Genomic DNA, 24,397 nt, shown 5'->3' with positions numbered 1-24,397 from the left:
CCCACTGTGCTCAACTGATTCACTCATTCCATCATGATTCTGGAATAACCAATTTACTAAAGAAGAGTGAACAGCATATATTTGAGCAGACTTTGAAATCTGAAGTTTCGCCCTTCCTCCCAATGTGAAACATGTGCCTAATCACTAACGGTCCTCCAAGGCTGGGCCTGTGTGTGAAGATTTCCATAGATTTCCATTATTTGGAGAATAGTCGTGTATTTGATTGATAGCAGCTAGATAGCAGCTAACAATGCAGTTCACAATAATTAGGTTGTTCATTAATATCAGGAATCAAGGTAAGACCCAGATGCAGACACGTCAAATTGACAATGGTTTAATATTCCAACAGGGGCAGGCAATAGACAGGTCAAGGCAGGCCGGGGTCAGTACACCAGGGGTGGGGCAACGGTACCGGATGGCAGGCAGGCTCAGGGTCAGGTTAGGCAGAGGTTAACAATCCAGAGGTGAGGCAAAGGTACAGGTCAGCAGGCAGGCTCAGGATCAGGGGCAGGCAGAGTGGTCAGGTAGGCTAGCTCAGAGTCAGGACAGGCAAGGGTCAAAACCAGGAGGGCGATAAAAAGAGAGACTGACAAAAGCAGGAGCTGAGAACAAAAACGCTGGTTGACTTGACAAACAAGACAAACTGGCAACGGACAAACAAAGAACACAGGTATAAATACACAGGGGATAATGGGGAAGATGGGCGACACCTGGAGAGGGGTGGAGACAATCAAAAGGACAGGTGAAACAGATCAGGGTGTGACAGTTAAAGTGTGTTTCCTGAGAAGAGAAGAGTTGTTTTGATAAGTTGGGGGTCCTGGGTAGAAAGTCCTGGTTAGGGGCTTCAGAACCAGGCTGAGAAGCCGTGTTTTTCCTTCACCATCCAGATGCTGTCGATCACCTTACCATACTGAAAGACAAAGAGGCATTCTCCTTCATCACAAAACGGGATGAACAGGCCAATGACTTCTGCCTTCCTGTATTACATACAGTGCCTTGCGAAAGTATTCGGCCCCCTTGAACTTTGCAACCTTTTGCCACATTTCAGGCTTCAAACATAAAGATATAAAACTGTAACTGGGCTGAATAATTCTGCACGCCTAATTTTTCAGTTTTTGATTTGTTAAAAAAGTTTGAAATATCCAATAAATGTCGTTCCACTTCATGATTGTGTCCCACTTGTTGTTGATTCTTCACAAAAAATACAGTTTTATATCTTTATGTTTGAAGCCTGAAATGTGGCAAAAGGTCGCAAAGTTCAAGGGGGCCGAATACTTTCGCAATGCACTGTAACATCAGTAAGATATTGCAGAAGGCCATCCACTTCACAATTAGGTGTAGAATTGAGGTATTCTCGCTCTGCTCACCTGCTCACCTGGTCATCGGACACCTGCTCCAGATACAGATACAGATAGATGGGTGGTGTTGTGTACCTGCATGCAGGTGTATCCATAATCTGTACTGCAGAAGGCACTACAGTCCCTTGGATTAGATATGGCACCGACAGATATGGCAGCTCTGATTCTAACTCCTAAGTAACTTTGCAGTATTTTTATTTTGTGTGTGTTATTTCTTACATTATTAGCCCAGATTTTTTTTGTATTATTACCTACAGCCGGAAATAACTTTTTGATATCAGAGCGGTGGTAACTCACCAGCATTACAACCAGGAATATAACTTTCCCGAATAGGGTCCTTTGTTCGTACACCCCGGGGCAATTTAAGTTATTCTAGAGGATGCTCCAAAACATAGCCGAGAAGAGGTATTCGGAGTGGACTCAGGAGGTGTGCAACACCATCCACTGCTTCCGAGTATAGTACTCCCTAATGTTCAGTCTCTATATAATAAAGTAGATGAACTCAGGGCGAGGATCTCCATCCAGAGAGACGTCAGGAATTGTAACATACTCTGTTTCAAGGAAACATGGCTCTCTCGGGATATACTGCCCCTGTTCATTCAGCATGCTGGATTCTAAGTACATCGCACAGACAGGAATAAAGAACTCTCCGGGAAGAAGAAAAGAGGGGGTATATGCGTCATGATTAACCACTCATGGTGTCATTGTGATAACATACAAAAACTCAATTTCGTTTGTTCACCCGACCTAGAATACCTCACAATCAAATGCCGACCCTATTACCTCCCAAGACAAGTCTCTTCGGTTATAGTCACAGCCGTGTATATTCCTCCTCAAGCCAATATCACGACGGCCCTCAAAGAACTACACTGGAATTTAAGCAAACTGGAAACCACGTATCCTGAGGCCGCATTTATTGTAGCTGGGGATTTTAACAAAGCATCATTTGAGGAAAACACTACCGAAGTTTTACCAACACATTGACTGTAGTACTCACTCTGGAACAAATTGGACCACTGCTACTGAACCTTTTGAAATGCCTACAAGGCACTTCCCCGCCCTCCCTTCTGCAAATTTGATCACAACTCCATTTTGCTGCTCTCTTCCTATAAGCAGAAAATTCAACCAATCGGAATCCATGCATCAAGATTGTTTTGATCACACGGACTGGTATATATTCCGTGTAGCCTCTGAGAATAAGTTCATCAGGAAGTGTATAGGAGATGTTGTACCCACTGTGACTATTAAAACCTACCCAAACCAGAAACCATGGATAGATCGCATCATTCGCGCAAAACCACCACGCATTTAACCATGGCAAAGTGACTGGGAATATGGCCCGAATACAAACAGTGTAGTTATTCAATCAAGTAAGGCAATCAAACAGGCAAAACATCAGGACAGAGACAAAGTGGAGTGGCAATTCAACGGCTCAGACACGAGATGTATGTGGTAGGGTCTACAGACAATCACGGACTACAAAGGGAAAACCAGGCACGTCGTGGAAACCGACATCTTGCTTCCGGACAAGCTAAACACATTCGCCCGCTTTGAGGATAACACAGTGCCACCGATGCGGTCCGCTACCAAGGACTGTGGGCTCTCCTTTTCTGTGGCCGAAGTGTGTAAGATATTTAAGAGTGTTAACCCTCGCAAGGCTGCCATCCCAAATGGCATCCCTAGCCGTGTCCTCAGAGCATGCGCAGACAGGCTGACTGGAGTGTTTACGGACATATTCAAACTCTCCCTACAGTGTAGTTAGTCTGCTGTCCCCACTTGTGTCAAGATGTCCATCATTGTTCCTGTACCCAAGAAAGCAATGGTAACTTAACTAAATGACTATTGCCCCGTATCACTCACTTGTGTCATCATGAAGTGCTTTGAGAGGCTAGTTAAGGATCATATCACCTCTACCTTACCTGATACCCAAGACCCACTTCAATTTGCTGTAGAGCCACAGACGATGCAATCGCTATCGCTCTGCACACTGTCCTATCCCATCTGGACAAGAGGAAAACCTATGTAAGAATGCTGTTCATTGACCATAGCTCAGCATTCAACATCATGGTGCCAAAAATATCATCAAGGACTTCAACCACCTGAGCCACGGCCTGTTCACCCCGCTATCATCCAGAAGGTGAGGTTAGTACAGATGCATCAAAGCTGGGACCGAGAGACTGAAAAACAGCTTCTATCTTAAGGCCAACAGACTGTTAAATAGTCATCACGAGCTGGCTTCCACCCGGTTACGCAACCCTGCTCCTTAGAGGCTGCTGCCCTATCTACATAAACTTGGAATCACTGGCCACTTTAAAAACCTGTTGGGGCTAGGGGGCAGCATTTTCACTTTTGGATGAAAGGCGTGCCCAGAGTAAACTGCCTCCTACTCTTTCCCAGATGGGAATATATGCATATTATTATTACTGGTGGATAGAAAACACTCTGAAGTTTCTAAAACTGTTTGAATTATGTCTGTGAATATAACAGAACTCATATGACAGACAAAAACCTGAGAAGAAATCCAAACAGGAAGTGAGAACTCGATTTTGAAAACAGTGCCATTTGATGTCCATTTAAGATATGGATGTGCATGCACTTCCTAGGGCTTCCACAAGATGTCACCGTCTTTAGATTCTGGTTGTATGATTCTACTACAAAGGAGGGGCTCATAATAGCTCTTTGAGTGAGTGGTCTGGCAGAAAGCCTCGGTCTCATTGCGCGCGGTCACGAGAGAGTGTCCTCACGTTCCAATGCTTTTCTTCAGACAATGAAATTCTCCGGTTGGAACCTTATTGCTGATTAATGTTTAAAACATCCCAAATATGGATTGCATACATCATTTGACTTGTTTCTACGACCTGTAACGGAACTTTTTGAGTTTTTGTCTGGAGGAATTGCTCGTGCTTTTTGAGGATTGAATGCTGGGCTGAACAAGCTATCAACAAGTGGCTAAATGATGGGTTTTATGGAACTTTATGGAACAAATCAGTCATTTATTGGTGAACTGGGATTCCTGGAACTGCCTTCTGATGAAGATATTCAAAGGTAAGTGAATATTTATAGTGTTTTTTGTAGCTTCTGTTGATGCCAAAATGGCGGCTATTTCTTTGGCTAATTTGGGTTCTGAGCACCGTTCTCAGATTATTCTTTTTCCGTAAAGTTTTTTTGAAATCTGACACAGCGGTTGCTTAGAGGATACGTTTATCTTTAATTCTGTGAATAACACTTGCATCTTTTATCAATGTTTATTGTGAGTATTTCTGCAAAATCACCGGATGTTTTGGAACATTACTGCACGTAACGCGCCAATGTAAACTGAGATTCTTTATATATATATATACATATGCACATTATCGACACAAAACACACAATACATGTATCACATGAGGTCCTATGAGTGTCATCTATCTGCTGGAGATAATCAAAGGTTAGTGATTCATTTGATCTATAATTCTGCTTTTGTGACTCTACCTTTGGCTGTGAAAAATGGCTGTGTGTGTTTTTTAATTTGGTGGTGATCTAACATAAATATATGTTGTGTTTTCGCTGTAAAACATTTTAAAAATCGGACACGATGGTTAGATTAACAAGATGTTTATCTTTCATTTGCTGTATTGGACTTGTTAATGTGTGGAAGTTAAATATTTCTAAAGAATATTTTTTTAATTTCTCACGCCACCTTTTCAGCTGAATGGAGTGGGGGACTTCCCCTAGGGGAACGCCTAGCCATAATTAAAAATGGAACACTAGTCACTTTAATAATGTTTACATACTGCTTTACTCATCTCATATATAAACCAAGCAAAAAATAAACATTATTTTTCAGGACCCTCTCTTTCAAAGATAATTCGTAAAATCCAAATAACTTCACAGATCTTCATGGTAAAGGGTTTAAACGTTATTTCCAATGCTTGTTCAATGAACCACAAACAATTCATGAACATGCACCTGTGGAACGGTCGTTAAGACACTAAGAGCTTACAGACGGTAGGCAATTAAGGTCACAGTTATGAAAACTTAGGACACTAAAGAGGCCTTTCTACTGACTCTGAAAAACACCAAAATAAATATGCCCGGGGTCCCTGCTCATCTGAGTGAACTTGCCTTAGGCATGCTGCAAGAAGGCATGAGGACTGCAGATGTGGCCAGGGCAATGAATTGCAATGTCCGTATTGTGAGATGCCTAAGACAACTCTACAGGGAGACAGGACGGTCAGCTGATCATCCTTACAGTGGCAGACCATGTGTAACAACACCTGCACAGGATCAGTACATCCGAACATCACACCTGCAGGACAGGTACAGGTTGGCAACAACAACTGCCCGAGTTACACCAGGAACGCACAATAGGCTGAGAGAGGCTGGACTGAGGACTTGTAGGCCTGTTGTAAGGCAGGTACTCACCAGACATCACTGGCAACAACGTCGCCTATGGGCACAAACCCACTGTCGCTGGACCAGATAGGACTGGCAAAAAGTGCTCTTCACTGACGAGTCGCGGTTTTGTCTCACCAGGGATGATGATCGGATTTGCATTTATCGTCGAAGGAATGAGCATTACACCGAGGCCTGTACTCTGGAGCGGGATCGATTTGGAGGTGAAGTGTCCGTCATGGTCTGGGGCAGTGTGTCACAGCATCATCGGACTGAGCTTGTTGTCATTGCATGCAATGTCAACGCTGTGCATTACAAGGAAGACATCTTCCTTCCTCATGTGGTACCCTTCCTGCAGGCTTATCCCTCCAGCATGACAATGCCACCATCCATACTGCCTGCTCTGTGCGTGATTTCCTGCAAGACAGGAATGTCAGTGTTCTGCCATGGCCAGTGAAGAGCCTGGATCTCAATACCATTGAGCACGTCTGGGACCTGTTGGATCGGAGGATGAGGGCTAGGGCCATTCCCCCCAGAAATGCCTGGGAACTTGCAGGTGCCTTGGTGGAAGAGTGGGGTAATATCTCACAGCAAGAACTGGCAAATCTGGTGCAGTCCACGAGGAGGAGATGCACTGCAGTACTTAATGCAGCTGGTGGCCACACCAGATACTGACTGTAACTTTAGATTTTGACCCCCCCTCTTTGATCAGGGACACATTATTTCATTTCTGTTAGTCACATGTCTGTGGAACTTGTTCAGTTTACATTTTATTTTTGCTGAGTTTATATACTGTATTCTATTCTACTGCATTTTAGTCAATGCCACTGCGACATTGCTCAATCTAATATTTATATATTTCTTAATTACATTGTTTTACTTTTAGATGTGTGTGTATTGTTAGATAATACTGCACTGTTGGAGCTAGGAACACAAGCATTTTGCTACAACCACAATAACATTGGCTAAATGTGTGTATGTGACCAATTAAAATTTGATTTGATTAGGGGCGAACAGATTCTCCTGGCAGCCCTGAAAAGACCATCCACAATCCATCATCTATGCTACATCACAATCCTTCTTTGATCATGTGTAGCATACTATCTTCTGTTTTTAGTCAAAGGTTCATCTTCTGTTTGTGGAGAGCCACGTGCTTCCCTTAGGCTTATCCTCAGGATCCTGTGACGTTTGGAACACTGGACTGTGGCTCTGTCCTGACACCACTTTGATATGGGCATGACTAACTCATCTGTGGTTAGTCATCACATCAGACAGCATTTATACAGATGAAAATAATTGAATTGTGCACCAGATAAATAGCTGTTTGAAAGACCACAGCTCACCACCTATTGAATGTGATAAAGATAAGTCAAAGCAGTAAGCTACTTACAGTAGAGCCTGTGATGACATGTACTGGAGCTTTGGGCTGTTCCATGCGCCAATTGAAAACTTTGGGAGAGGACCATCAAGGGGCTTTTCAGTCTGTGACAAAACATTGATGGCGAGTGTATGATATACTGATTATTCACATGGGAACTGACCTTGTAGCTGTAGACAGGCTACAGTCTCTCATATGTGTGCTCCTGGGCCCATAGCTCCAGGTCCAGTCCTGGAAAAATACATTTCAATAGATTGATATGAAACTTTAGATACAGTATTTATCTACAGACTATGGATACCATCACAAAGGACAAAGAGCAATTGCTGGATCATAAGGCCTTTTCATGCCAATATTGTGTTATGAAAATATTAATAAGTTAACCCGCATAGAACATGCATCACATGTTTTGCCTATTTATTGCTATCCATCAAAGAGCACTAAATATAATGGTTCCCAATGGCTTAGACCACTCAATAAACTCTTAAAGGCAACAAACAAGCTAGAGAAACGTATAGGAAAACCTTTGGATAAGGGCTTTTTGGGCAGCGTCCAAACCAGCAGTCTGTCGTTGTAATAAAGGAAATGTGTTTGGATTGCTCTGCTCGCGCCATTGGGACATTAGTCTGTCTGAGAGGACAGATTTGTGAGCGTAACACCTATTTGAGCACAGTGCTATTGTGTGAGGTCATCAAATGGAGACCATACTGTGGAGGCATAATACATCCTCCAGACCCGGTGCAGGCGGTTTGGTGTCGTTCCGTCCGAGTCGGACCTGAGACAGAGCAGAGAGACAGACAGACAGATAGCATGCTGGGAGTAGGATCTGAAACCTGAAATCTGGTGTTGCTCTCTCATGCCAGGCTGTCACTCCATATCCATGCCAAGTGCTGAATGAAACTGTGGTTCAAATTGTTGTGATTACAACATCTAACACATACAGACGTGCTTCAGTGCTAATGTGGACTAGCCAGTTGCCTAAGACGTTACAGGTCAGACCCGGCAATTCATGTGTCCAGCAACACAGCAGAAAACAAATCCTGTAGAGGCTTTCACGTAGCATAGAAGAGCCCGCTGGGACACAGCCTAGCTGTTCTTCACATATCTAACAATGCTATGTCAAGTAAATCATCAGGACCATGTGATTTATAAAGGGTATTAACAGAATGATATAGAGCCCCCTTGGCCAGACAATAATAACAATTGAATGAGTAAAAAGTTGCATGAGGGGGAGCAGGGAGTTATTCCTGGTTGTAAATCTTCTCTTATGATCAGTATAAAGGATGTTTGGCCGGTCGACCGGTTGTTGCTCAGATTTGGTCAGATTTACACCCCTAGGGACGAGGAGCGATCAGAGTGTTTCTGAAGCGGAGCTCGCTTCAGTACCAAGCTCAGTCCCCCTCTGCCTCGCTCCCTGCTGGACTGCTGCATGCCGCCTTCTACTGACCTGTCAGGCCCAGGGTGATCTACACCGCAGCCCTCACCACGTCTGACTGACCAGACCACTCCAAACACGTTGCTTAATAGAGGACGGCTGTGTTCTTTGTCGTTACACGTTTTGGATGCTCCCACTCTAAAACCCCTTGTACGTGTTAACAATAGTTGCTGTTGAAGTTTACTTGTTAAAACAATTGCACATTCATTAATCTAGGAATACCATTCCTGTTCACAACTAATACAGAGAGTATCATTCATCCATCTATCCATGTAATTGACCCCCCCTCTCCCTAATCAGTGAGTGGTTTTATGCCGTACATACAGCACCAGTCAAAAGTTTGGACACACCTACTCATTCAAGGGTTTTTCTTCACTTACATTTTTTTTTACATTGTAGAATAATAGTGAAGACATCAAAACGATGAAATGACACATATGGAATCATCTAGTAACCAAAAACAACCTTCTGGCCCATAGCCCTGCGTGGCATCGACTGTGCCACAAAAGCATACTGAAGTGGCAAAATTAGGGTTGCTACAGTTATTGTTTTTTTTTTTGGTTGTAAACATTATTTTGAGTTAATTCTATGAGGCTATTCAATGTATTTACAGTGAAAGGGGAGGGGCACGTGAAAACATATATAAAGTCTCCGTCAAAAGTTTGGACACACATACTCATCCAAAAAAGTGTTAAACAAATCAAAATATATTATATATTTGAGATTCTTCAAATTAGCCACCCTTTGCCTTGATGACAGAAGTGTCTTGGCATTCTCTCAAACACCTTCATGAGGTAGTCACTTGGAATGCATTTCAATTAACAGGTGTGCCTTGTAAAATGTTCATTTGTGGAATTTCTTTCCTTCTTGATGCGTTTATTTAATAGTTTTGATGTCTTCACTATTATTCTACAATGTAGAAAGTAGTAAATATAAACAAAACCCTGGAATGAGTAGGTGTCCAAACTTTGGGCTGGTACTGTACATGCAGTAGCTCTAAAAGTGAGTGCTGTCGTCTTTGTTGTTGTTAGAGCAGTACATGGATCTGTTTCCTCCCATAGTGATGATCCACTCCGCTTGGTTCCCTAGCCTGTTGGCCTCCTGAGGAAGGATCAGACACCAGAGAATGAGTCACATCGCTGTGTGTGTGTGTGTGTGTGTGTGTGTGTGTGTGTGTGTGTGTGTGTGTGTGTGTGTGTGTGTGTGTGTGTGTGTGTGTGTGTGTGTGTGTGTGTGTGTGTGTGTGTGTGTGTGTGTGTGTGTGTGTACTGTTTAGAACACCATGGTCCAGTTCATGTTTTTCTTCATTGTCATAACATAGCTACTCTAAACAAAAAGTGTGTTACTCAAGATATTACATAATCCTAAAAAGGGCATTACTGACACTGCCAAGTCCACTAATACTGGGACTGTCAGTTAAAGGCTAAGTGCAGTCAAAACCTTGATTTCCCTGTGTTTCATATACAGTTGAAGTCGGAAGGTTACATATACTTAGGTTGGAGTCATTAAAAAGCATGACACAAGTCATTTGTCCAACAATTGTTTACAGACAGATTATTTAATTTATAATTCACTGTATCACAATTCCAGTGGGTCAGAAGTTTACATACACTAAGTTAACTGTGCCTTTAAACAGCTTGGAAAATTCCTGAAAATTATGTCATGGCTTTAGAAGCTTCTGATAGGCTAATTGACATCATTTGAGTCAATTAGAGGTGAACCTGTGGATGTATTTCAAGGCCTACATTCAAACTCAGTGCCTCTTTGATTGACATCATGGGGAAATCAAAAGAAATCAGCCAAGACCTCAGAAAAATAATTGTTGACCTCCAAAATTCTGGTTCATCCTTGGGAGCAATTTCCAAACGCCTGAATGTACCACGTTCATCTGTACAAACAATAGTACGCAAGTACAAACACCATGGGACTACGCAGCCGTCATATCGCTCAGGAAGGAGATGTGTTCTGTCTCCTAGAGATGAACGTACTTTGGTGCGAAAACTGCAAATCAATCCCAGAACAACAGCAAAGGACCTTGTGAAGATGCTGGAGGAAACAGGTGCAGAAGTATCTATATCCAAAGTCAAATTAGTCCTATATTGACATAACCTGAAAGGCCTCTCAGCAATGAAGAAGCCACTGCTCAAAAACCGCCCAAAAAAAGCCAGAATACGGTTTGCAACTGCACATGGAGACAAAGATAGTACTTTTTGGAGAAATGTCCTCTGGTTTGATGAAACAAAAGTAGAACTGTTTGGCCATATTGACCATCGTTATGTTTGGAGGAAAAAGGGGGTGGCTTGCAAGCCAAAGAACACCATCCCAACCGTGAAGCTCGGGGGTGGCAACATCATGTTGTGGGGGTGCTTTGCTGCATGAGGGACTGGTGCACTTCACAAAATAGATGGCATCATGAGGGAAAAAATGATGTGGATATATTGAAGCAACATCTCAAGACATCAGTCAGGAAGTTAAAGCTTGGTCGCAAATGGGTCTTCCAAATGGACAATGACCCCAAGCACACTTCCAAAGTTGTGGCAAAACGTCTTAAGGACAACAAAGTCAAGTTATTGGAGTGGCCATCACAAAGCCCTGACCTCAATCCTATGGAGAATTTGTGGGCAGAACTGAAAAAGGAATGGGCCAAAATTCACCCAACTTACTGTGGGAAGCTTGTGGATGTCACATCTGCTCCCCCCCCCGCCTTGGCGATTGAAGTTGTCAGGCTGCACTGCATCACGCACTCCTGCCATCAATTACTCACACCTGCCTTCTCTCGTCACGTGCATCAGCGATATTGGACTCACCTGGATTCAGTCATCACCTGTTTATTTCCTCCCCTATATTTGTCAGTACCCTTGCTCTGTTCCCTGCTGCTGCATTCATAGTTTTTTTGTCTATATTACTCATTTGCTGACCCTGTTCCTGACTCGTTCCATGTCCGTTCTTTATTAAATGCTTGACTCCCCGTACTTGCTTGTCTCTCCAGCGTCATCCCATATGACAGAATGCAGCAGCCATCATACGAAGCATCGGGGAGTACTGGCATTCCGGTTGTTGGTGACATCGGCTCTGGGTCGCCGCCGATGGAACCGGGGGACCCTAGCCAGCTCGTCGGGCTTCCATGCCCTAGCTGGCTCGAGAGATATCCTTGCACCGGTTGGCTTGGATGGCGCCCATCCCACCTCGGGCCTCAGCCGGATCGTCAGTTCTTGTTCTCCCAGCCGGTCCAGGAGTTTCTTTTGTTTTGTTGGTGCCGTTGGGGTGGATTCTGCCGCCGATGGAACTGGGGGTGCCTAAGTCAGCCCGTTGGGTTTCCACGCCCTGGCTGGCTCGAGAGGTTTCCTCCTCTCGGTTGGCTCGGCAGTTTCCATACCACGTCACACTCCACCGGGCTCCCTCTCTGCAGCGGGATCGACAGGCTTCTTGCCTCAGCCAAATCGTCAGGTTTCCATGCCTCAGCTGGCTCTCCAGGCTCCCACGCTCCTGCCGGTTCGTTGGGCTTCCACGCCCCAACCGGCTTGCCCAGCGCCCATTTCTCGGCCGGTTCCCCCAGGCGGGTCGCCAGATGGGGGGGGGGGGGGGTACTGTTACGTCTGCTCCCGCTCTTCCCCCCCAGCGCTTGTGGGCGCCAGGCTGCCCTGCATCACGCATCTATTACACACTGCCATCTATTACACACACCTGCCTTCCCTCGTCACACGCAACATATTGGACTCACCTGGACTCAGTAATCTGAGTTTATTTCCTCCCCTATTTCATCCCCTATAGTTGTCAGTTCCCTTGCTCTGTTCCCTGCTGCTGCATTCATTGTTTTCTGTCTATATTACTTGTTTGCTGAAGCTGGTCCTGTCTCGTTTCATGTCCGTTCTATATTAAATGTTTGACTCCCCATACTTGCTTCGTCTCTCCAGCGTCATCCCATGTGACAGTGAAAGGCTACCCGAAACATTTGACCCAAGTTAAACAATTTAAAGGCAATGCTACCAAATACTAATTGAGTGTATGTAAACTTCTGACCCACTGGGAATGTGATGAAAGAAATAAAAGCTTAAATAAATAATTCTCTCTAGTATTATTCTGACATTTCACTCAATTAAAACTTAAAACTTCTTATGACATATGTTAGGTCAGAGCCAAGTCACAAAAATACACACAGCTGTTTTTCCAGCCAAAGATAGGAGTCACAAAAAGCAGAAATATAGATAAAATTTATCACTAACCTTTGATGATCTTCATCAGATGACACTCATAGGACATCATGTTACACAATACATGTATGTTTTGTTCGATAAAGTGCATATTTATATCCAAAAATCGGAGTTTACATTGGCGCGTTACGTTCAGTAATGTTTTACTTCCAAAACATCCGGTGATTTTGCAGAGAGCCATATTAATTTCCAGAAATACTCATATTAAACATTGATAAAAGATACAAGTGTTATTCACAGAATTAAAGATAGACTTCCCCTTAATGCAACCGCTGTGTCAGATTTTTTTTTTTATATACGGAAAAAGCACACCATGCAATAATCTGAGTACGGCGCTCAGAGACCAAACCAGACAAAGAAATATCCGTCATGTTGTGTAGTCAACATTAGTTAGAAATAGCATTATAAATATTCACTTACCTTTGATGATCTTCATCAGAATGCACTCACAGGAATCCCAGTTCCACAATAAATGTTTTATTTGTTCGATAAAGTTCATAGTTTATGTCCAAATTCCTCCTTGTTGTTAGCGCGTTCAGCCCAGTAATCCATCTTCATGAGGCGCGAGCACTAGGTCCAGACAAAGTCCAAAAGTTACGTTACAGTCCATCGAAACATGTCAAACGATGTATAGAATCAATTTTATTAACATAAATCTTCAATAATGTTTCAACCGGAGAATTCCTTTGTCTGTAGAAAAGCAATGGAACGCGAGCTACCTCTCAAGTGAACGAGCGTCACGAGTTTGTGGCACTCTGCCAGACCGCTGACTCAAAGAGCCCTTATGAGCCCCTCCTTTACAATAGAAGCCTCAAACAGTTTCTAAAGACTGTTGGCATCTAGTAGAAGCCTTAGGAATTGCAATTTGACCCCACAGACACTGTGTTTCCGATAGGCCAAGCTTTGAAAAACTACAAACCTCAGATTTCCCACTTCCTGGTTGGATTTATACAATACAGCCATTTATCAGACAGATGTCCACATAAACACTACACCAGTCCCCTGCTACAGCAAAGGTCTGTCAGTGGTCACCTCTCCAGACAGGACAGGATGCGATCAACCAATATTTCCTGAAATGCCACCACCTCTACCGCTGGTAATTTTTCAACACTATAGCACCAGAACCACCAGACCGGAACACACACAGATAGAACCGGTTCCCATAATGAAAGAAGACCCAAACCCAAACCTGTGCCTTGGAGAGTGTTGTGTCTTTGGCTATGCCGGATTAATTGCTATGCCATGCTATTCTATAAAATCATTTCTCTGTAATTAATATCACCTGATTGAGCTAATCATGTAAATGTAATTAACTAGAGAGTCGGGCACCACAAACTAATATTTATAGAGCTGTTATCTTCCGAATAAACTCTTAAAGATTTAGCAATATTTTACATCAATAGCAGTCAACATTAATCGTCATCTTACTTCAGTCTCATATTCTGAAAGTTGTAAATTCTTGGTTATTTGAAAGAATCCTGGCTAACAAGTTGAATCAGCAATACAAAATTGGGTTTAATTATTTATTTACTAAATACCTAACTAATCACACAGAATAACATATACAAATCATTAATTATACCTGGATAATTCTTTACGTCATAGGAAACGTCCCTAGCGGGCGGAACAGATATGACAGCTTGTTACACAAAGGAAAAGGGGCGGGGTTTGAGTGAAAGAGCGGGAGACTGGGGGAACAAAGGGAAGAAGCTGTGCTATCGTAAATACAGTATCTTGTGCATTCTAAATTACCGCCCATTTGGAAAAGGAAAATGCAATAAATATTTATTCTGAGCTGCGCTTCAGTAGGTTGGTGGTAGATGGAAGACCGTGTTGCCAAACCGAGTCCTTTGTCCTTTGAAGAATGTCTCTGGTGGTCACTTGGATAAGTTGTAGTAACGTTGTTGTGTGGTAGATGAGATACTCTGTCTGTTCCTTCCTAACCTGCGTTTGCAGCTGTGGTCGCTAACTCGATGGCTAGGAGGTATCACTTCTGTCGTGAATAAGAGTTCAAGGTTCATACCATTCGCAACCAAAGCTCATGCTGATGTTGGCTTCGTTCTGTAGTTTTTATCTGAACCATTCTGACATGGGATCGTCATCTCACATCCGCGGAACAGGAAGTTATGTTGTCGTCAAGAGCTTATATAGGAAGGAAGAGAAGGGGTGTGTGTGAAAAGTTTACGACTTCTGTCTCTTCACGTGGGCAGGCCACTGAGTGAGCAGCCCTAACTTATGAAAACCCACATCTCACATTTTAGAAGCTAAAATCACATTTCATCCCATCACAAATAATTTCATATTCAAACATTTAAATTGAACAACAATTCCATGTGAATCTGATAACTCTGATGTATAGACTTTCCACTGTGGAGTTTATGTCATCTTATCATTGATGAGAATGTCTCAGATGACAACCAAACTGACATCATATTCATTAAGTACCACTGCATATGTTCAATTGTTCGGATTACCAGAATATAGTTCATTTCCTCCCACATACTGATGTTCCCAGATTCTCTATGTTAACCAAGGGGTTTTTAAATGTAACCTTAGTAGGTTAGAGAAGAGAAAAGAGGGAAAGAGGTATTTATGACGGTCATAAACCTATCCCCCAGGCCAACGTCATGACAAGAGCGTCAGTCCCAAGCGTGCTATCCACCCACCCAAACACGTGCCATTTCCACAATATTTCAATTGGGGAAACCTGTGGTGACACGCAGCATGTAAAAAGAAAAGCCTTTCTAGGAAGACGGTTACTAACAACGGCAGTCCAAGCCAAGAGCTAGCCGTGTCTTTATGAGTTTAGAGATTTTAATTTCACCAATAAAACTGGGAGCCAATCTTCCTTCCAGTTAAAACAGTAAAGTACGTGGTGAGGTGATGGGGGAGTCTGATACCTCTCCTGGCTTATGTAAGAGGCAGACAGGGTCGAGCAGCCCACCAGGGGAGCCCTGAGTGAGTATGGGTGCTGGAGGTCAGCTGACAGGGTTATTTACACTTTACCAATTAGGTTAACTGAGAACAAACACTCTATTTATTTTACAGCAACAACCTGCGGAAGAGTTACAGAGGGGATGAATGACATCGCATTTTTGTATCTGTCCCATTATGGTGTCTGTGATTGCACAGGCAGCGCCATTAAGGCCATCTCCAGTTTGAAGTAGCCAATTGTCTTCGACTACTACGTCTATAAGTTGGCAAACAAACTGAAAGGGTGCATGCTGCCACCTAGAGTGTGTTGTTTGAAGAGGTATAAAGTCAAAGTTGGCGATTTACTGCCAACTGCAGTTATGGAATGTTCGCTCATGAGTATAATTAATTGGCTGATCTCTTCTGGTGACCTGGGTGGAATTATGTGATCCTTCCTTAACCCATAGGAAGTCCTACCCAGTTGACTACTTCAAAATGGTTTAAGTCCTCAATGGTGCTGTCCAGTGTGCATGCTAAAACAGGCTTTTGGGTACTATGTCCACTGTGGAACTTAGCCAGGACACCAGGGTTAACACCCCTACTCTTATGATAAGTTCCATGGATCTTTAGTGACCCCCAGAGAGTCAGGACACCTGCTTTAACATCACATTCTAAAGACAGCACCCTATGCAGGTCAATGTCCCCTTCACTGTCCTGGGCATTTGGGATCAGAGGGAAGAGTATCCCCTACTGGCCCTCCAACCCCACTTCCAGCAGCATCTGGTTTCCCATCCAAGGACTGACCAAGAGAAACCCTGCTTAGCCTCAGAGGCAAGTCAGCAGTGGGATTCAGGGTGGTATGCAGAGTTGGGTAACCAGAGACAGTTCCGGACAGAGATTAAAAAGAAAGGTCAGGTTCAGGATAATAGAGGATCTCTAGTCAATGGGATAGTGCAACCTAGGGGTTAAGATTACATGGTCAAGGTAAAAGCTATGACAACTCAATAATTGGTGGTTAAATTGTTTGTAACAAAAGACCGGTCTACCATTTGCAACAAAGATTCTGACATAATCCTCATTATGCTGTAACATACTTGATAATCACAAACCATCCTGTGTGAGTTAGAATGGGAGCCACAACAGTATGCAGCAGTATGAAGGAGCCTGTGAACCCCTGTGAGCGTCACAGTCTGAGTCAAAGGTACTGTACTTAGTCTGGTTAATACCCCCATCTTGTGGTGGCTAGGCAGGGAAGCAGTTGACTGTCTGTTGGATGGACACGAGACCCAAGGTCTCCTTCTGGGACTCCACTTACCGCATACATCAAGCAATATACATTTTAGGAGACCCTGGACAATACAAATAAAAAAGCACTTCTGTTAAGTTCAATAACATATGGGCTTGTTTTGCTCAAATACTGAATGATATACTGTATGTGCATGTCTGAAGAGAAATAACTAGAACTTCCTAGAACAATAGCTCAAAAGTGTTTCTTTTTTTTCTCCTATTGACAGTGGAAAATCTGATTAGCATAATTTAATACGCTTATTTGTGTCATTAATGGATATTGTGTCCCCATGACAAACAGTGAGTCATCGGTTGTTAAAAAAAATAAAGTATTTAACCTTTATTTAACTAGGCAAGTCAGTTAAAAGAACAAATTCTTGTTTTCAATGACGGCCTAGTTGTAACTAGACAGGCTGTTTCCATGTGTGTTTTATTTTCCTAGAAAATAATATCAAGATAAAAATCTGAGGGGAGATGTTCCAACTTCAACCATGTCAAATGCAATGTGGATGGACTGATTCCTAATCCTAATCAACGTTCCCCCCCAACGTTAACTGTTTAAAAACAACACATACTAACCAATCAGATCTGCCCTTTCATGTCACTGATGAGTCTGTGCTACAAGGTGCCCACTTAATCCAGGCTCTTTGAAACGTTAAAGAAACAATTGCTGTCTGAATATCACCAGCTCACGTCATGGCTCATTGTTTCAAATGGCACCAGTTACATCCTATTGCCTCAGACGGGCCAGTGATCTATATGTGCAGGGGAACAAAGGCACTCTTGATAGTGGCCTTAGCATCTCATGTGGACACGCTGGTCTCATGCAGCTGGAATGCTAAGGACTCTTGTGGTCAGCCGGGCTTAATTGTCTTTCACTCTGTTGGTTTTGGGCGTAAAAAAAAAAGCTGAAGCAAGCTGCCACGAGTTTAGGTTCTGACGAGCGCCACAGAAAAAAACGTGGTGTTATCTGAGTGAGGGGGGAGGGTACTGATTTTTGATTTCATGTTCTAATGTCTGGTGACAAGGCCAAGAAAAACAGGCTACAGTTAGCAGCTCCTTAATTGAGGCCAGACAGTAGGCAGACTAGGCACATTACACTGGGAAAGAGTAAATCAGGCCTGGGGATACAAGGAGCACAAACATTATGGTGCATGATTAGATGTTTTGCATTCAATCCCCCCTTATGCTAACACACTCACACCTGAAAGCACATTCTCGCATCTGCACACAGATGAACAAACACAGACACACACGGTATAAGCATTTGAGATGTGTTGGCAGCTGATCCTCTGGATATGACACATCTGAATGCTTGAGCCTGTAAATCTCTGCCCTTTTTATGCAGATCTCTCACTGAGCTGATATCCTAAACCCAGATTCCAAGGACTTAAGCTCTGGAACTCTAATATCTAAGGGGCATCAAGGTTGTCCATCATGAACTCAGGGTTACACAGAGTATGATTAGGCATAACGTTGAGTAATGTGACAAACGTTTATCAATAGCTATTATTAACGATCAGGACATACGATCAGGACACACAGAAAGAAATATCAAAACAAACTATGAACCAACTATATTAATTTGGGGACAGGTCGAAAAGCATTAAATATTTATGGCAATTTAGCTAGCTAGCTTGCTGTTGCTAGCTAATTTGTTCTGGGATATAATCATTGGGTTGTTATTTGACCTGAAATGCACAAGGTCCTCTACTCCAACAATTAATCCTCAGATAAACGGGTAAACCAAGTTTGTTTCTAGTAATCTCTCCTCCTTCAGGCTTCTTCTTCTACTTTGGACTTTATATGGCGGTTGGCAACCAACTTTAAGGTGCATTACCACCACCAACTGGACTGGAGTGTGGACCTCAGTTTATCTTTCAATCACCTATGTCGGTATATGCTCCTAAAAACCAATGAGGAGATGGGAGAGGCAGGACTTAAAGCGTATGGCTACGCAGACGCTCATTGACGCGCGTGAGAAGTGTGGGTGCAATGATTTAATAACATGTATGTGTAAGTGTATTTTCCAACGCTCGCGCACGAGACGCGGGCGGTGTGGTCAGCATGTTAGTCCCCTCCTGAACTCCCTGTTCACCCACGACTGTGCGGCCCCGCACAACTCCAACTCCAACACCATCATTAAGTTTGCTGATGACACGACGGTGGTAGGCCTGATCACTGATGACAATGTGACCGCCTATAGAGAGGAGGTCAGTGACCTGGCAGTGTGGTGCCAGGACAACAAACTCTCCCTCAACATCAGCACGACAAAGGAGCTGATCATGGACTACAGGAGGCCCCCCTCCACATTGACAGGGCTGTAGTGAAGCAAGTTCCTCGGTGTCCACATCCCTAAGGAATTCACATTGTCCACACACACCAATATAGTCGTGAAGAAGGCACGACAATGCCTCTTCCCTCTTAGGAGGCTGAAAAGATTTGGCATGGGCCCTCAGATCCTCAAAACGTTCTACAACTACACCATTGACAGCATCTTGACTGGCTGCATCACCGCTTGGTATGGCAACTGCTTGGCATCCGACCACAAGGCGCTACAGACGGTAGTGTGTACGGCCCAGTACATCACAGGGGCCGAGCTCCCTGTCATCCAGGACCTCTATATCAGGCAGTGTCAAAGACTTCAGCCACCCAAGTCATGGACTGTTCTCTCTGCTACTGCACGGCAAGCGGCACTGATGCCGCAAGTCTGGAACCAACAGGACCCTAAACAGCTTCTACACCGAAGCCATAAGACTACTAAATAGTTAACCAAATAGCTACCCAGACTATCTGCATTGACCTTCTTTGCACTAACTCTTTTGACTCGTCACATTCGCTACTGTTATTGTTTAGTATTTATCCGGGTGCCTGATCACTGTACCCCTACCTATATGAATATCTACCTCAATTACCTCCTACCCCTGCACATCAACTCAGTACTGGTACCCTGTGTATATAGCCAAGTTATAGTTACTCATTATGTATTTATTCCTTGTGTTATTATTTTTCTATATTTTTCTCTCACTATTGTTGGGAAGGGCTGATAAGTAAGCATTTCACTGTTAGTCTATACCTGTTGTTTACGAAACATGGGACAAATGCAATTTTATTTTATTTGAGCCCAGTAGACTTTGTCTGAGAGTCATTGTGGGGTAAATAGAGTTTCTGTCAGTTGTTTCCATTGGCTTAAACGCAAGTTAGGAAACTGATCTGTCTCAGCCAGTGTTTATTTTGGACAAGGATTACTTGTTTAGATGTAGGTGGTTCTTGAACCAGCTCCAGACTTAGAAGCTGAAATAGCTCCCATATGTTCCAATGGCACAGTGGAGTTGACGAAAGTGTTTTCTACAGTGGAAAAGCTGTGGTTGCTCCACTCTGACCAAAAAGTTGTTTTTCTGAGATTCTACCCCTGCCTCACAGTACAGTACAGTAGCACATTATGGATACCAAGTCTGGGGAGGTCTGGCAGTCTGTCTCACCAAAATGAAATGCAGAATGTACTGAGTTTTTACCCAAACCATGTAATAATAGCATTGATTAGATGTGACCTGTACGGAATGAACCAAAATATGTACCAGGAGGGGAAAGCATTGGCTAATGGGGAGTAGAAAGTAAGCAGACTTCAACCATGTTGACTCACTGTTTATGAAGATTTCGTAATACTGTCAGTTTTTATCATCAGTTTAACACTGAATGACTGGTGCCTGTGTGTGTGTGGGTGTGTGTGGGTGTGAGAAAGTGAAAGAGCGAGAGAGAGAGAGAGGAGTAAATAAGTAGATAGGGTCAAGTTCAGGTCCTACACACTATGCAGCCTCGTGGTTCCCAGGACAGGTCATATAGGGCACGTAGACAGCTATGGACTGGATCTGGCGCATTAACTCATCTCCAATCCTACTGTTGCCCTGAAAAAGTTTGATTTAGTCATTTGCCACAGTATAATACACAGTATTAGTGCTAATGAAGTCTGAAATAATAACGCTCACAGAATAAATGTAAAAAGCACATTCAATTATCTAAAGCTAAAGTACTGTAAATCTTTCCAGACAACTTTAGGAATGTTCCATTTGCATACCAAACAAAACCCCAATGAAACCAGAACTGTTAATTTCACAAATATTCTAATAGTGGCAATTGAGCTTATGTACACATTGCGGTGGATGGCATGGCCGTCTTCTGGTTTTCAGTGGCCATTGCCCTTAATGAGCTTTCAGACAGAATTTCTATTTCTGTTTTTCTATTTATAATATCAAGGAAGCCGCGGAACAGAGTTAGACATTCCAGTTCAAACTCAGCATGAATTTGCAGTTATTCATTTTTGAGGTTGTCTGCTCATTAATGTCCAGCATTTTTCTCCATGTTTGAGAAAAGTATAAAATGAGCCAACTTTGCTTTTTAATTTCAGGGAAACAGCAGCCGCTGATGTATACCACTGGGGATTAATACCCAATAGTAATTGTGAAGAGCGCTGGCCAGTTAGGTTTAGGGAAACATGGCCTCTGTCTCGGCTGAATAGAGCCCTGGTGCTGTACTTCATAGGTGTTATGTCCCTAATTCCAGAAGATCTGCTGATGAAATGGGGAACACTAGAGATAAGACTGAGAAGGGGCAGAGTGGCTCTATCTCATATATCATCATTGATCTATACAGATACCCAGATGGCCTTTAGTGGTCTAGGCTCATGACGACAGAGCCCACTTTTACATCTTACCCTGAGGATACCATAAGCTTTGAGTGTGCCCCTGTATGCCATAGTTTAACTTCATGAAAATCCCATGAGAAAGTGCTGAGCATAAATGGTATGTGTATCATTCTACCAAATGACCAGTGATGGACAAGCGTGTACAGAAAACGAAAATATTTAGACATTTTACCTCATCCATGTCACATGCAAAGTCCCCTAGAAAACAAAAAAGCACATATTCGTCATGCTTTGCACAATTTTTACAAAGTGTGCTCCATATTTCACCTATGAGGTTTCAGGTAAGACCCAAATGCAGACTGTGTTGAAGTAACAATGGTTATTGCAACAACAGGGGCAGGCAAATGACAGTTCAAGGCAGGCAGGGGTTGATAATCCAGAGTAGTGTGGCCAAGGTACAGGACGGCAGGCAGGGTGAGGCCAGGCAGAGGCCAGTAATCCAGAGTAGGGGCAAAGGCACAGGAAAGCAGGAAGGCCCAGAGTCAGGACAGGCAAGGGTCGAAACCAGGATGACTAGAAAAAGAGAGACTAGGGAAAAGCAGGAGCTGAGACAAAACGCTGGTTGACTTGAACAAACAGGAGACAAAGGGCTGTGAGACATGGGTTTAGATCTAGACAGATGAAAAGTAGGAAGTACTGTATATGGAGGGTACGGGGCAACAGAGGAGGAACAGCAGAGGGGCTATTGATTTCATGCAATGGGCATGGCAGAACGGGCTCGATGGCACCAGTAGACCAGTCAATCGAGGGATTGTGTCTCTGGAGCCAAGAGAATCCCAATACCACAGGAATCTGCAGAGACTCAATTAGGAGGAATTGGATCGTCTCGCTGTGATTCCCTGACACTCGTAGGTTGTTGGGGATGGTATGGTGGGTGACCCGGCCTATAGAGCGCCCGTCCAGTGCTCTAACATCCATGGGAATGGAGAGGGGTTGAGTGGGGATGCCCAGCTTGGATGCCAGGGTAACATCTATAAGACTCATATCGGCCCCCGAGTCGATGAGTATCTGGAGAGACTTGGACTGGTCGCCCCACCACAGGGTGGCATAGAGAGGGGGGTGAGTAGGGGAAGAAGCAACATTATCCTTAAGACCCACCAGAGTACTCATTCCTACCAATGAGCTAGGTCTCTTGAAGGGACAAGTAGACACATAATGACCGACAGTACTGCAATACAGACAACTCTAGGTGTTAAGTCTGCGTACTCCTTCGGCTGCATCGGCTAGGGGCAAATTGTCAGTCTTCGGAGGCTCTTGGAGGAACTCGGGTCAACTCAGGTCCTTTTGGGGACGAAGACACCGGGGACTTCCGGAGTTCATCAGATCTTGGGATCCTTGAGTGAGCGATTGGGACCGCAATCAGACCTCTTCTCCCTCCTACTTTCCCGTAGCCGACCATCGATCCGGGTGGTTAAAGCGATGAATAAGTCAAGATCCATCGGTAGTTCCTGGGCTGCAAGATCGTCCTTTACTTCCTCTGAAAATCCGTGCAGGAACGTGTCAAACAGCTCTTCCGGGTTCCAGGCACCCTCCTGGATGCCTGGAACAAGCACAAGGACAGGTGAAACAGATCAGGGTGTGACACAAAGTTAACCACAATTATACACCACTATGATTGAAGTTATTATGCAACGGCAACATTGATTTGCTATTCACTTATGACAATCAGTCGGGAGTTAGCCGCATAAGCACTTAGGATGAGATCATAAATGCTGCCGACCTGGGTCTACTACTGCAGTCTGGCCAGAGACTGAGGGTTCTCATTGCCCATGTACCCATAGATGGAAAACCTGGGACTCCAGCTAGCACTCTCATTCAGAGCAGTGAAGGAGAACACATCACTCCAGCTAGCCTCACTGCCACAGTGGTACACTGCAGTGAACACAGGAAAGAAAACACTGTTCTATCAATACTATGATGATGACCGAATGTGACAGGCCATAAACATCCATCATGCTAGTTCGGTGAACATGGAACCCTAACATAAGCAGAGGCAGGTCTCAGGGCAGTGAGTGTGACCCTGTGTATGTGGATCTCCCTCACTTCTGATCCCGTCCATAAAAAAATCTGTCGTTCTGCCCCTGAACAAGGCAGTTAACCCACTGTTCCTAGGCCGTCATTGAAAATGAGAATTTGTTCTTAACTGACTTGCCTAGTTAAATAAAGGTAAAATACATTTTAAAAAGAGTTGCGTTGCTCTTGGCGGTCAGCTCAAACAGTCCCCCTCCACAGGCCGTACTCCATGGTGCTCTCCTCTGTCTCATTGATGGTGGTCTAGGTCATCTCCATAGAGGCAGGGAGTCCTGGGGAGAAAAGCCCCAAAGTTATCCAGCGAGGGGGCCTGTATTTTTCAATAACTCACAAGTCTGTGCTTTTGATATCCCTGTTGACAGGATTTGAGAATTAAACATTTGGTTAAACTCACTGGATATGACTTGTTAGTACAGTAGTGCTAGTGTAATATACAGTAGTGCTAATGGACTATATAGTAGTGCTAGTGTATTATAGTAGCGTTAGTGTATTATATAGTAGTTTTAGTGTATTACATGGTAGTGTTAGTGTATTACACAGTAGTGCTAGTGTACTATATAGTAGTGTTAATGTATTATACAGTAGTTCTTGTGTTTTATACAGTAGTGCCAGTGCACTATACAGTGGTGCTAGTGTGCTATACAGTATTGCTAGTGTATTATACAGTAGTGCTAGTGTACTATATAGTAGTGCTAGTGTACTATATAG

At 43.6% G+C, this 24,397-nt stretch overlaps 1 protein-coding gene and 1 pseudogene across 1 annotated transcript in view; one reads left to right on the top strand and one right to left on the bottom strand.

Annotated features, from left to right (window-relative positions):
• The window catches only part of LOC110505507 (KATNB1-like protein 1), a 70,439-nt gene that overhangs the window by 41,609 nt on the left and 4,433 nt on the right, over positions 1–24,397 (top strand). The window lies entirely within an intron of this gene.
• Positions 845–23,947, bottom strand: LOC110504201 (annotated as a pseudogene).

This window comes from Oncorhynchus mykiss, chromosome 25 (genome assembly GCF_013265735.2).
Source record: "Oncorhynchus mykiss isolate Arlee chromosome 25, USDA_OmykA_1.1, whole genome shotgun sequence".
NCBI lineage: Eukaryota > Metazoa > Chordata > Actinopteri > Salmoniformes > Salmonidae > Oncorhynchus > Oncorhynchus mykiss.
The sequence above is the reverse complement of the archived record's forward strand: the minus strand, read 5'-3'. Positions and strand labels throughout refer to the sequence as shown.